Consider the following 15,877-nt stretch of genomic DNA (forward strand, 5'->3'; position numbering starts at 1 on the left):
ACATATATAAAAGGTCCCTCAGACCCTTCAGCGGGTAAGCATTGGGATACCCACTCTTTCCTTCTTTGGAAAGTCCCCTTGGTCCCTTTGGCAGGTAAGCTTTGGGACCCCCATCATTTTCTTCATGTTGTCTATCATGCTTGTCTGCCCATATGGTTAGGAAGGCTCAAATTTTGATTCACCCAGTGTCTTCATATAAGGGCTGACCCCACCCTCCGGGAGGCAGAACCAAGGCTTAGATCCTGAACGCTGGCCCTTGTCTGAAGACACCATGTGGGCATATGGCTGTGGCCTAAAGAACCACAGAAGTTCCCCACTAATCACTAAACATAAAGGTCCAATACAATTTCCCACCCCTGTTGACTGTTGATCTTCTGTTGTCTCTCTCAGAGAGGTGCTGACAGGGTGGGTGGAGGGACCTATCTGCGGGAGTGTTACATTCACCTCAGCAGAGAGAAATGAACTGTGTGGAGGCACCGCACAGGAGATGAGGACCCGAAGGCCTGTGCTAGCCAGGTCTGAGGTGTGTGAGCTGTGACTGGTGTGATCTTCTTGCTTGACTGAGGTCTCAGATGCTGTTCGAGCCTCAAGTGTAGGTGAAACTCCAAGGTGTGGGCTCAGAGGTAATAGGCTTCCTTGGCCTGGTGTGCAACTAGGCTGCAGAGAAGGCTCTGGGCCCCTCTTGGACCTCTGTTTGGCTGTGTGCCTGTCATCTGAGCGGCCTACTTCTTCCCATGCTTCTGTCCTTCCAGTTGGTCCCAATAGGTCTGTGGCCTTGCACAGCTGACCCTGCAGACTTTACAGTAGTGCATGGAGGGCAACCTGGGGACTGGCATGGGCTTCAGCAGCGTGTCCAGGAACGGCAGTGTGTCACTAGTAAAGCTGGGGTCCTAGGGCCAGAGGCCTGGGCCACCCAAGGTGTTTGAGCCCACCTGAGTGGTCCAGGATGCCTGCTGCTTCTGCAGGGCCCACTGGGATTCTGGTGGGTGGTCCAAGCAGTGGGAGCTTGGGCCTGGCCCACAGAAAGAGGCTACAGCTGGCTACTCTGGTGTGTGCTCACAGCTTCTGATCTCCTTTGACTCTTGGCAGCTGGTAGGTGGGCGTAGCAGTGGTCACAACTTCCTGCTGCTGCTGCTGCTGCTGCTGCTGCTGCTGCTGCCAGTGTGCACCCTCGGCTACCCGGGGCTGATCTTCATTTGAGTGCTGCTTGCACTTGAGCTTCTTGACTGGTGCAGCTGGAGCTGCGGTTTCAAGGCCAGCCACCTGTGCTGTGCGCTGGCGCTGTTGGAGGACAAAGAGCGAGCTGTGCGCCTGGGGGTGCACACATGTGATCTGCCCACCTGGGCTCATTTTCCAGACACCAAAAGAGTAGAATGGCTCAACAAGATGGCAAAACACATGGGGCCCTTTATTTGTCAATGTATAGAGAGGCTCTTTCGAGAAACCATGGAACTAGCTGTGTGGAGAGCAAATGCACACCTCGGCACCTTCACCTTCACAAAAGTGAGCGTGGGTCAGCAGCACCTTAGAGTCAATGGTGTTAAGGTTTATGCTCAAAATGTAAACAAAGGAAAATTATTCTGAACCTTCAGAATAGTTTTGCAGAAAATTGTGAGATTGATTTGGAGAACAAACGATATTTCTGTAGAGCTGGAGTGAACAGTATTCAAATTTATAGGACAATGTGGGTGATCCTGGAGCCCTTGATTGGTGACATGCCTTCAGTTGGAGCATTGTCCAGATTCTTTCTTGGGAAACCACTTTTAGGAATTAATTGGACAGGACTAACTAATCTCCTGGACGTCCCTGGACTGAATGACTTATCAGATATCATCATTTTTGATGCAATATCAAACTAATTGACAATCATTTGCCAAAATCAAGATCTTAGCAGGGCTCCCTACACTTCCAATAAAGATACAGCCCCATGTAGTCCTCTCCTCTCCTCCCAACAGTTATGCCACCCTGGCCTTTTCAGATTCCAGTGAAAACTCAGAGGACTGAGCTTTGATACCTGTCACATACAAGATTTCACTACCTAAATATCTATATCTTTTTATGTCTCAGAAAAGTTGTAGTCCCAACTCAATTAAAAATCAAAGCTGGCTTTGGAGTTGGAACATGGCTTTCTCCTTCTCTAAACCCAAGAATATTGCTAGAAGAAAAATTCAGAGTTTCTGTCTCATATCAGAAGAGCCATCTGGTATGAAACAGAAGAAAACCAAAAATCTCGGGACTATTGATGTCAAAACTGTTATCTTTCAAAATTTCTATTTCTCCCCTTACTCATTTTTGACTCTTTAGTATCTTTCATTGACTAAGCAACTTAAGCATATATTGACAGACTCATAGGTAAAATAAATAGATGATAGCTAGCTGGCTAGATGATAGATAGATGATAGATGGACAGGAAGATTATAGATAGATAAATAGATAATAAACAGATGATAATTGATGTGAAATATATTCAGTAGAATATAATGTTTATAATAATTATAACTTATGTATAATTATAAATAATTATAATTTATAATATAACAATAGAATATAATATTTTAATGTATTTTTTTAAAACAGGGTTTCTCTGTAGTTTTGGAGCTTGTCTTGGAACTAGCTTTTGTAGACCAGGCTGGCCTTCAACTCACAGAGATTTTCCTGTCTCTGCCTCCTAAGTGCTGGGATTAAAGGCATGCACCACCACCGTCTGGCATTATTTTTAAGTGTATGTGTGTCTATGTGTCTGCATGTATAGCCCTGCCTATGCCTCTCAACAATTGATGACTTTCTTGGATCCTGGAAGATTTCCCATACAGCTGGCATCCCCTACAATCCATAGGAACAAGCCATTGTGGAGGGAACCAACTGAGCTCTTGAGGAGCCGTTGGCCAGGATTATCTCACCAGAGGCTAGGAGAGATTCTCATCTGGCCTTAACAGAGGTCCTTTTCATATGAACTTTCTCAGTTTTGATGACAAGGGGCTCAGTCCAGCTTACAAGAACTAGTCATTTCTGCCCAAGAACATGCCCCTACCCCTAGTGAGTGGAGAGATCATATCTCCCTCCAATGGCAGTTGTCAGCCACCCTGCTAACTTGTAGGAGAGGGTATGCTTGTGTTTTTCCTCAAACTGCCACAATGCTAATATGGGTTCTGTTAAGAGATGTACACCAGTCATGGATCAGCCTGCTTCCACAAAAGAGGGAATAACCCAGGATGGGTCGTGAATATATTCCCCTTTCTTGCTCTTATGGCCCCCCAAACAAAATGATTTATTAAGGCCTTTGGCTCCTCATATTTTGAAAAAGTTTGGCATAATATAAAAAGGCTGTTGGATCCCTCCTGGATGCTCACATATGCATTAGTTGACGGGGTGGTATTGTTAATCCTTATCTTCCTTAAATGTCTCCTGTAACAGATCTGACATCAACAAACAGCAACTAAGGTGACTCTTCTGGTGTTAATGGCTCTTAAGCATCCTTCTTGCAGTTCTCCACAAAAGGTTATGCATGCCTGATCACTTGCAATTAAACAGGCTACTTCCTAGTCCCCCAACCCTGGCAGCTCTCCAGGAACTAATGTCCTTTGAGGGCTGCTACTCAATGACAGCTAAGAGCTTGTCTGGCAGGCCAACATAAGACAGGCATAGTCTAGTTGCTGATCCCTCCTGAGGTGGGGTGGACAAGGCCTGAGCAAAGAACTCTGCCTCCCAGTGAGTGCACTATGTAATAAATAAAAAAGGAAGGATATGTAGGAAGTTAAGGCCAACCAGGCCAAAAGGAGCCAACCTGGAGTCTGCCTGCTGCTGACAGAGGTCCTGACTATGTCTAACCAATAAAGAGTGACCAAGTGTTGTTTCCTGAGTGCCTAATAACAGGTGCTGTTAGAGGTCCTGATTGTACCCAGCCAATGAAGGATGAGCATGAAATGTCAACTGTCAATGAATCGGAACGCCTGGGTGCTGGGAGGGTATATAAGTTTTCCCTCATTGTTAAATAAATGAGTCTGCTGTAAGCCTTCTCTACCTGACTACCAGTGTCTGTGTTCATTAACATCTCGCCTTTTCACTCCCTCCCCTGAGGAAGTCGTTAGGGCCAGCAACATGTAGACATATGAAGACAATCTAAATTAAGTCACCAAATAATGGACAAGACAGAGCCCCAAATGGCCTTATCTTGTCACCGAATGAAGCTTCCAATACCAGGATTGGGTGACACACAATTAAGTTGTTGGTCAAAGAAGCCCTATGGGAACCCCCAAACAATTCACTATGTTGCCAAGACTATAGGTTGTTCTCTACAAACTGAAGATAAGTCTTCATTGCTGAAGACCACATCTACACAACTGATTGAACATGGACAGATGAGCTGGTGCCTAAAGAACCTCCACCTCTATGTTTTAGTGTCTTTGGTATAGTGAGGTACTCTGCATACTACCAAAAGAGTAACATAAGCAAACTTAGTCACACCCCAAAAAAATCTGAAAATGATAACAAGAAATGGTTTCATATAGATAAAACTCCATGTCCTGAGATAGGCTGATGTTAAGTAAGTTAAATATGTTTTATTGTTGTTTTCAGTTAGGATACCTTCCCACAACCTTAGAAAGGATAAGGATAAAAAATATTTATTTTGATTCTGGCTTCTATTTACTGTCCTTTTGACTGAGTAAAGGTAACCAACTCCAATCAAGCACAAACTGAATCTTCTTTTTTGTTTATTTACATAGACTTTTTATCTTTTTAAAAATATTCAAATAAAAAATAATTGCGTGGAAATGAACTCAATCTAATTATTAAATATTGTATGCCTAGGTCAGATTACCATACTATACCCCATAAGTATACGAAATTAAAATAATAATTACTAAAATTTTTCATACGAAACAAAAATATAAGTGCCAATTTTCCCCTTTATATTCTTGGAAGGAAGCATTCTAATGTTTTGTTGCTGTAATCAGTGTATATGGTCTCCATCCTTTATAATATAAAAATGAAGATTTTGCACAATTCTGAGTTGTTGACAATTTTAAATTGCATGGTTACTCCACTGAATACACCTCCCTGCTTGATCTTTTCTAAGACTTTAATCAAGGTTGTCTTATTGTACACTTGACCCTTAGGATGTGCCAGACTGCATTTGATGCTATCTTGATTGGGTTATTGAGTGTGGTTTTACTACTTTCTTTGAGATATTTTGTATCTGTAGCAATAAAATAAAACTCAGTTACCATCTTTCTAGGACTTTAAAATCCTGAAGTGATGATAATGAATTTTTAAAAATAATATTTTAATCATTGAATTAAAAACATTCCTTTTTCACTTCATCCTGTTTTAGGTAAATTTCCAAGTAAGCCCTCTCTCTCCTCACTAAACACACAGAGTTTCTTGAATTTCCAAGATAATATTTTTATTTGATGGTGAAAACATTGAATGTGTATTGTTCAGGTGAATTATAGCTTTATATTGTCATTTGAGGATAATAAATTTTCTAGCTGTTTATTAAGGTTAATAACATGTGTTCCAAGAACAAAGAAAATGTTTTCTTATTATGCAACTAAAAATATTAGAATTAAATATTTGATTTCTAAAATTAGACTTTATGGAATAGAGCTAGTGCAAACTGGTTCAAAGTTTGATGATTTTGGCAGGAATTATTTTTCTGATAGTATATAAAGAGAAACAGTCATTATTTAAAATGAAAAATTCTCTTATGATAAAAATGACCAAAGTAAGTGGTCACTGTTAAATATTTATAGTATACCAATTGTTAAATTTCATTTTAAAGTAAGAAAGTGGGAAGCATATTATAAAATTATAAGCATAATCAACTCAAAGCATTTATAGATATAAGTCACTGCAATTCCTTTTAATCGATAGTTCTAAAATCGTATCAATAAATTTTCTTGTGGGAGAGGATTGAAAAATTGGTAGATTGCAAAGAGGGTTGGAAGGCACCATGAAAAATGGATGACCCCAAAGCTTGATTTTGTTCTTTGGCTGAGAAATGTATGTCCCTGCCATGATGAATTCAATAGCTTCTGGAGAAATGCAAAACATATTTACCAAATCAACCCTTGTGATCTATGGAGTGGTACACACGGTGGCCAGTTGTTCTCAAATCCAAGCTGGGTGTTTTAGACCCTTGGTCCCATTAGTTATACAGACTCAAATTTGTGTATGAACTTGTATTGTATATACTTTGTATATAAACAAAAGATTTGTTCATATCATCATATGCCTGGCAATGTTTTTTTAAGGCTCCGAAGAGCTCCAAATACAATATGCATTCTTTCCCCTTCTAAATCTGATTCTCTAGTGGGATTATTTTTATGTATTTATTGCATGATAGAACTATGCTTTTAATGAAACAAAATCAACAAAGCTAGGGAAGCGACTTCTAGACCTCTCTCAGATCCAATTCCCATCTTAGCTTTTGCTAGGCCTATTATAAGAAGTTTTGAGTGTGGGAGGAGGAATTACTATTTAATCTCACCTTAAAGGAATTGTAAAATCAAGCCATACTTGTACTTAGATTCCTTAGGTAACTTATTTGTTACATAGCTTCTGGGTTAAAAATACATGAAGCTTTTAATTACATAAATACTGGTCTAGAAGATCTTTAGTTCTCCAATTCTACTATTGTTTAGACAGAGTGGTATGACCTCATGAAACATTGGCTTGGGGCATTATATGGATTTTTATGTGTATAATAAAACTTGTATTGTAAGATTGATGGATGTTTTTCATTTATAAGAAAGTCAATTTCCTGTTATATGGGGAAAGAGGACCTTTAGTGACATCAAATTATTGAATGACATAAAATTCCACTGGCTCATGATAGTTCATTTAACTGTTGATCATGTTTTAACCTGTTAGCAGGGAGGATATTTTCAATTGAAACCATTTCCTGCTTAACTAAAAGTAGATAAATACATGACATCTTGGGAAAATGGACAGAAACAGCATTTTTCTATCTATTTTAGTATTTCAAGATATATGCAGCATAGTCTTGTTTTTCTTCTCTTAGCCACATCTGTCCTAACAGCACTACATTTTAAAGTATAATGTTCCCTTTCCATCACTGTGACTGCTAACTTTATCATCTGTGAAAACTTCCTTAGAGGTTGAATCTCTTCAGAAATAGTGCTGTTTTCTTCACTGCTTTATCAAGCTTTCTTCTCTCTCTCTCTCTCTCTCTCTCTCTCTCTCTCTCTCTCTCTCACGGTATTTGTCTAAGGATAGAGGTTTTGCATATTTTTCTTACACTGATCTATAAAGAGAATGTATTGTGTTTCAACACATTTATTTCTTACCCTTGGATAGTCATAAGAGACGTGGAACAGAAAAAGTACAGAATCCCCAGGAGGATTCCAAGGACTCAGAGTCAGTGTAAACCACTTTTGTTATTTATATCATAATAATTACTAAAAGTCAGTTCTAGAGAAAAAAATGTTCTCCTGACTGTATTGCAATTCTGCCATTACCTTGAAGAAAAAGAGCACAGCTGGAGTAAGCTGTGATGCCTTAAGGCCTTGATGTTTGATAGATGAGAAGGCATCTGTATAGTGGGGTTTACTGTGAAATTTAGTTTTCTTCATGAAATAGCAGTATAATGAATGGGCAGGAATTTTGGTAAGTAGAGCAGCACTGAAAAAACAATTTAAAGGGTATGTTACAGGTTGAGTGAGGCAATCATAACTCAACAGCAGAGTACTGTTGCTACTGTGATACCTCTTTGATGACCTTAATGCCTGTACTATTTGCCATGGACAGAAGATGACTATTCTAGTTAGGGCTTCTATTGCGAAGAAACACCATTACCATGGCAACTCTTATAAAGAAAATATTTAATTGGGACTGGTTTATAGTTCAGAGGTTTAGTCCATTAACATCACAGTGGGAAATACAGCAGCATGCAGGCAGATGTGATGCTGGAGTAGGAGTTGAAATCCACAGGCAGCACGGAGAGATTGTGAGCCACACTGGACATAGCCTGAGCTTCTGAGACCTCAAAGCCTACCTCCACAGTGACACATTCCTGACACACTTCCTCAACAAGGCCACACCTACTCCAACAAAGTCAAACCTCCTAATAGTGCCACTCTCTTTGGGTCAAGCATTCAAACACATGTGTCTATGGGAAATATTCCTATTCAAACCACTACAATGATTACGGTTTAAGAGTTATCATTTTCATCCCTCTGAAATTGGAAGCACTCTCTACAATTACAATTGAACAATACAATGAGATTTTAAATTATTCTACATTAATTGTAGCCACTCTGAGGTTACTTACTTCTTCAACCATTTGCAACCTTTTCTTCCCCAATTTGTCATTCATGTTTATGGGTATCTTTACTTCCCTATATTTTCCTACTATATTATAAACTCTTATGGGCACTGTAACCAAAATTTTCTTGTTCCATTCTACCGCTTAGTACAATGCTTTGTACCTGCAAAATATTCAATAAGGAACTGGGTTGTGAATCTAGCCTTTTAATGGCTGACACATCTTTCCTGCCCTTAATAAGGATTTTTAAAAGAGCATATAATATGGTAATACATTCCTTACAATGTTAGGAAATTATATGGGTAATAAACTTAGTGATCCATGTTTTATGAATGACTGAAAAATGTCATTAAATGCAGACCTTTGTTGTCTTTATAGTCTTATCCTTTTGCACTTCTTCTGTATTTCTTTCTCCTTTAGATCTCACTGTCCTGCATAACTTCCTATGAATCATGTAAGTGGTGATGTCTCTTTAACGTAGAATGTAAGACATGACTTCTCCTTCAATTTCTGCTTGTATTTATGGCTGGGACCTATCATTCAGTTGTGTTCTGAATTCTTATCAGAGTTAAGTTTCTCCTCCTAAAAATTTAATATTTAATGTCAGTTTGTAAATATGTTATTTTCTTCCTTTTTGGCTTACTGCCTGTTTGAGTAAACCACTGTATTTTGTGCACCAATTTCTTGAGTAAATTTACTTTCTCTTCTCATTTTAAACCAGTCAAGACATGATTGTGAGCCATACTCACTTTGCAAAAGCTTTATTTACCTTTCTGTCTTGATTCACTTATTTTTCCAGACATAAATTTTGGTAATCTTTAACAATAGACAACATAGTGGCTATTAGTTTCTATAGGCTGTACAGTTTCTACTGAGACTACTCAACTGCCTCTGTAATAGGTATATTTATACTTATATTACCTGTGCATATACATATGTAATAAATACATACACACATATATGTGCTTATAAGATAAATAATGCATAAATGAATAAGTTTTATAGAAACAGTAGCAACAGAGAACTCAAATTAATAATCTCACTTCTAACATTAAAGTTAACCCCTATTAACTTCAGTTTACCCATCCACAAATTAGGCATATTTATAAACTCAGAGAGTTGTGGAAGGTTTTAGTGAGTTAAAAAATCTTGGCCTAATAAATTAATATTGCATTCAATGACTAGTAGACATTACTAAAATCAACATTCAGACCAAGTACATTTATTGAAGAGTTTTGTATACCAGGAATTTTTCCAAATTTAGAGTCTAGAAAGATGCTTTCACATTCCCTGTCTTCTGAAATCCTATAGACTGTGAGGAGAGGCCAACATTCGGGGGTACTTACAGAGAAATGAGAAATAAGGACAAATATACTTACACATACATATAATCATGCATCTATACATACACTCGTGGGAGCCAGAGAACTCTTTCTCTTGAAATATATGGCAGAATTTAGGCTTGATAATGAGGAATTAGTAGGAGTTCGTCACCAGAAAGAGAAGATGGGAACAGATTTCCAGGTAGATGATAGTACAAACAATGACATGTTATTAGTCCAAGAATGGGTCAAGGCACTGATAGTAAGTCCAGTCTGAGAGCAGGAAAACCTGGTAGTGAGGGGCATCCATTTGCATATGGAGTTGTGGTATATCTTAATTTTGCATTTAAAAACATTTTTATTTATTTTATGAATATTTTTCTTTCATATATGTGCATGCACCTCGTGCATACCTGTGCCTACAGAAGTCAGAAGAGGACATTAGATTCCCTGAAACTGGAGTTACTGTATAGGTGCTGGGAACTGAACAGAGGTCCTCTTTGAGAGTGACAAGTGCTCTTAACCATTGAGCCTTTTCCCCAGCTCCTTTTAACATTGTTTAAAAATGTGTCAAATATTTTTTGTTTGTTTGTTTTTGAGACAGGGTTTCTCTGTGTAGCCCTGACTGTCCTGGAACTCCCTGTATAGACTAAACTGGCCTCAAACTCACAGAAATTGTTTGCCTCTGCCTCCTGAGTGCTGGGGTTAATGGCGTGTGCCACCATGCTGGCTTGTGTCAATTCATCAAGAGGCCAGAGAAATATCTCAGTTGTTAAAGTGCTTCCCATTGAAGCATGAGGAACTGATTCAGATCCCCAAAATTCATGTAAGCAGTGAGACTCACTGACACATATATAATCTAAGCACTGGGCAGGCAGAGACAGGTGGATTCCTGATGCTTACTGGCCAGCCAGCCAGCTTACTGGCCAGGATGTGGTGAGCTCCAGACTCAGCAACAGTTTTTCCCAAGCAATAATGTGATTGACTGAGGAAGAGACACCTGATGTTGACCTCTGGCCACACATATGTGTATCCACATGCAAACACCCACACAAACACCCACACAAACACCATACACATATTCATAGAAAGCCTTGTGTGTGCACACATCTCAAATTATAAATATTTTATTTAGATTGTCAGTTCTGAACCTTGACAGCTTATTTGATGTATTTTTGTTTTCTTAGGGTTTGTTGACCAGCACCTAGGATAAAATGCAGGGAAGTACAAAGGAACTATGGTGAAGAAAAATACAAATTGGTCATTTAGAATTATAGTGATTGTGCATACAATGTTACAAAAAGAAACCTCTGAGTGCCAAAATGGCACAATAGAATTTAGAGTTTTGTACACAGAAGATCATGTCATCTGTGAACAGAAATAATTACATTTCTTTGTTATTGATTTGCAGGATTGTTTTCTTTTTATATTTGCCTTATTGCAAGGGCTAGGACTCTCAATGCTATGTTGAATAGGGGTGGCAGAAGCAGACAGACTTGTCTTTGTTCTGATCTTAAAGGGAAATCCTTCAATTTTTTCCATATTAAGTGTGATTTTAGTGATATGCTTCTTATATATGCCTTTTAGTATGTTTTAAATATAACTTCCCTTTCTTAGTTTGTTGTCTTACTGTGATACAATGTTGATCCTTGTCAATTTTTGCTCATTATTTAGGTGATTGTGTAAATTTTATCTTCCATTTGGCTACTGTGATAGCTAGCATTAATTGTCATGTGTTTAACAAACTTGTAACCCAGGTATAGTATCTTACTTGGTCATGGTGTAATCTTCTTTATTTGTTGTTCAATTCAGTGTGCTAGTAATATGTTGAGGATCTTTCTATGGAAATTCATCAGGGATATCAACTGTAGTTGTCTTCCATTGTCAATGTAATAGAGGTGTTTCCTAATGTTTTCATTCTGTAGGTCATATTTAAGCCTCTGGTTTATTTTTGGTTTGATTTTTGTATACAATGTGAGATGTCAAGCTGTTGTCATTGTTCTGCACAAAGATACCCAGTATCCCTACCCCCACAGTATATAGACTGACCTTTCCCCATTGTGTGTTCTTGGGATCCTTGTCAAAATATTGTCTAAAGTATGTTGTTTTTATTTCTGAATTGTCTACTCTTATAGTTGGCATTCTACTCTCAGTAAGTGACAATTGACAGATTGACTGAGTAGATGTTTATGGCAAATATTGATCTCAGCTCTTCACTGCCAATCACTCAAAGATGATCAAAATGTAAAGTGGATACATGCTGAAAGATGGTTTTGAAGATGGCAGGTAGTGGAAAACTTTCTTGTAGAAAATAAATGTTTTTAATATTGAATGACCCACTTAGAATTTAATAAATCGATTTTAAATAGTGTGTATTTTTAAGATTAATCTTTTCTAGATAATAGAATGATGATAGTTTTGCTAATAAATTATTTATAGATAAAAATAAAATGGAAAAAAATCTACTTTTTGAATATAAAGAAGACAACTAACTGATCTCTGGAGAAATGAAATGTCCAAGGCTTATTCCTTGGAGAATGAAGTTTTGTTTGCTGAAAGACATGTTTATGGATTTATAAACAAAATGGAACTGCACTGATAATTCATTGTTGTCATCTTCACTATACTGCACTTCTTGAAAATCTTCATTTTCCACAACCAAATTGCCATCCTCTTAGCTATTAACCTAAACACCTGAATGTTGTTTTCCCCCTTTTGTCTTTGTCCCTATCAAGTGATGTTACTTGTGTCTCCTAGAATTTTTTTTTCTGTTTTCTGCTCTTCAACTGGACAAAAGCTGTCAGGATTTAAAACCTCCATAATCTCTAATGTGAAGTCACTTTTCCTTAATTGCTAGACTCCATTCGTCTCCACCACTGTCCAATTAACCTTCCCGTGCCATCGGTCGTCCTTCTCAGGAGTAACTGTTTTAACAGTCTTCTGTCTGCAAGCCTTCATAATGAAACTCATTGATGGAGCTATGTGCTAGACTGCTGTGTAGCAATTGAAACATTTCCTCCTGGAGGAGGGAGGGAGGCTCCTAAGACCCAGGAAGCAAACAAACTAACAACTTTCAGAAAGCCTCAGAACTTATAAGATTCATAAGGCCCATTTCCAAGGTTAGCTAGACAGTAACATTTTCTGGTCAAAGGAGACTCTTCAGCCAGCGGAGCTGCCAACAAGTCGTGAGGGGAGCTCCAGAGACGCAGCTTTGGTGAGTCGTCACCTATTCTGTAGTGGGATTTTTGGTGATTCTGCTGGCTGTGAGGAACCCACGCTGTATGGGTAAGTGACCTGTCGCCTACATCCCTGTAAGAAATCCCAAGAACTGATCGTCTGCTATGATAGACTTGGGTGCAATCTTTTATTTGCTCTGTTGTTGGCGCCCTATCTGAGATGAATGGACTTTTGTTCGCATCTTCCCAGGAAGAGTCCGGCAACACAGATTAAAATTCTTTGGCCCTTGAGTCATTGAGTAGTGGAGTTCTGCGCTCTCTCCTGTTGCATATTGGTGGGCTTTGTGAGGGTTTTCACTCAACATAAATATAACTAATGTAAAGCTGCTCGTGCTTCTCGTCTTAGGAGTTAAAAGACTGGCTGTAATTTTCGTTTCTTGGACCACTTTCTCTTAGGATACTGCCTCTTGTAACACAGTTAGGCCAACTCCAGGCCTCTTGGAAAAGTCATGCACACGTGTTCCAATGGACAGTTCCAGATGTGCTCTCTGCGCCAACCCATGGGATTCAGCAAGCTTCGGTCTCTAGGCCAGTTGATGCAGTTCATGGTTTCATGCAAACTGTGTTCTCAGCCAACAGCAGACTACATTATCCCAGCACACAAAAGCTCAGAAAAAAAAACCCAGCAATGATATCAGTTCAAAAAAAAGGACATATAAAAAAATGAACTAGAAACAGGAGAAATAACAGTGAGCTATTGTTTTACACCACAGTTTTGAGCTGAGATGTTTTGCAGAAATAGATAAATGAAAGAACTTGGCTTCAAATGTGCCTTTTGTCCTCTACTGATCTGCAGTTTACAGTTATCCCACCGGCACACTGTCTCACCCCGTCGTTAAACACTTAGTGAGTTCTTTCGTGACTGGATACTGCTTGTGCCTTTTCCTAAATATACTTTCTTTTCTACCCAGGACATTCTTAGTCTTCATGACTCAGCTTTGGTCACTTCTGTGAGGCTGCCTTCATCTTCCCCTGGACAGAAATAGTTTTGTCTTCCACTCAGCTCCTATTGTGCTTTTAGAGCACAATTCTTACTACCTCACTTGTTCTGTGTTATTTCATAGGTTTTAAAGACTTGTTTTGGATTAGGCATATAAAAATTCAGTATATATGTACATATTTGTATACTATATATACTATCAAATAAATTCTGTGACTTACTAGTCTAATGATTTCCTTTATGTCCCAGTACCATACTGTTTTAGTCAAATAAGGTCCACTGCACTTTTAGACATTCCTCTTGGAAGCTTCCTTCTAGCAGAGAGTGATGCAAGAATCCAAGTAAAGTCACACAGTTGCTAAGAAAAGACACAAAGGTAAAAAGATAATGTAAGACTTTCAAACTGTGAAAGCAGAGTATGTCTTTTCCATTCCCTTCAACACACAGTCCATTTCCCAGATTTTATCTTATAGTGTTACCTAAGTGTAAGGGAACGAGGTACATAGGAAGAATAAATAGAATAAAGCAAGTCTGGTGAGTACCAGCCATTTCTCTTCCTCTTCATCTCTGTAAATGACTCTGAACTTTATATTGTAAATACTCTTATAGCAGATATTTGGTAGGTACTTTTGACATAATGTAATTCAAATTTAATGCCAATTCTAGATAGGTTAGATAACTTAAAATTCTTTAAACAACATTATATTGTGGGCAAGAAATTTATCCTCTTAAGAAATGGAAATGATGTGTGAAAGAAGGTATGACTGACCAGTAAAATCCCAAGAATTGGTAAAATATGTATTGTCGCTGTAGAGTTCTCTATGAATTTTGCTCTGTGATTGACTTTTATAGTATATGACCGTGCCTTATGTTTGAATGTGCTTCTCTCACCAACATTTAGCTTTTTGAACAGTTGCCACATTGACCATATTTATTGGCAAACTACATAGATACATTCAGATTAGATTGCTTTTATTAAATGAGGCAGACAATTAGACAAAAGACTGTTGTTAAATTCAAGATGATCAAACCACTCTCAGTAATGATGGTAATGAGGAACTGCAGTAGATAAATGTCAAACTTATTTCTTTTGGTTATAACATGATTCTTCATCACTACATCTTTCCACTCCTTTTCCTTTAGTTTTCTGTTTTTTCTCTAAATGTTTATGTATAGAAATATAAATGTCTGCTCCATGCAATTATGTTTTCTCATGATAGCAGGATAATAGAAACCACACATACATACTTGTGAAACAAGTCCCATAATAAAATATGGAGACATTTTAGAAATTAGGTATGAAGAGGAAAATTTCATAAGTAGGGACAAAATTTGGAACAGTGTGTAAAATTTTCTCAGGTAGGAGGTGACAATATGGAACCTGTTGTACATCTCTAAAAACTATACACACCCCAAAAGTGAGTTAACTGGAAGCACCTAAACAGTATAGTTTAATAAAGCTAAGATTAACATAAAATGGTGCTCTTGTTAGTTTTTTAAGATTATTTGTATTTTTTAAATTATAATTATATTTATCTCCCATCCAAACCCTCCCATATGCCTCTCTTTGGTCTCTTTCAAATTCATGGCCTCTTTTTTTTGTTAGACTTGTTTATTCAAGCATATGAAAACACTCTTTCCACTTCCTCCCCTCCTCCCAATACCCTCCCGCTCCCCCCACTCCCTCTCCTCCTCCCTCACCATTCCCAAGAGCAGTCAGGGTTTCCTGTCCTGTGAGAAATCCAAGTTCCTCCCCCCTCCCTCCTGGTCCAGGAAGGTGAGCATTCAAACAGGCCAGGATCCCAAAAAGCCAGTCTCATGGCCTCTTTTTAAACTAATTGTTTTGTACACATATATGTGCATACAAACATATTCCTAAATACATAAATATACCCTGTTCAGTATAATGTTACACTTGTTGTTTATGTTTTCAGGGCTGACCATTTTGTATTGAATAACAAGATGGTATATCTTCCATAGCTCTCAGTATACCTTAGTTGCATGGCTTTAATGTCAGATAATTATGCATGCTCAGTGTGTCTTCAGTTTTACCTGTTCCCACGTTCAAATGTAAATATGGTTGTTTTATTCC

General features: G+C 38.3%; 1 protein-coding gene across 1 annotated transcript in view; it reads left to right on the top strand.

Moving 5' to 3' along the window:
- Nucleotides 1–12,713: 12,713 nt before the first annotated feature.
- Mageb18 (MAGE family member B18) overlaps nucleotides 12,714–15,877 on the top strand; it is a 525,138-nt gene continuing 521,974 nt past the window's right edge. The window contains exon 1 of the mRNA XM_085684422.2: nucleotides 12,714–12,894. The gene's annotated coding sequence lies outside the window, so the exon portion shown is untranslated. The remainder of the gene's footprint in view (nucleotides 12,895–15,877) is intronic.

The sequence above is a fragment of the Myodes glareolus genome, chromosome X (assembly GCF_982192425.1).
Source record: "Myodes glareolus chromosome X, mMyoGla1.1, whole genome shotgun sequence".
NCBI lineage: Eukaryota > Metazoa > Chordata > Mammalia > Rodentia > Cricetidae > Myodes > Myodes glareolus.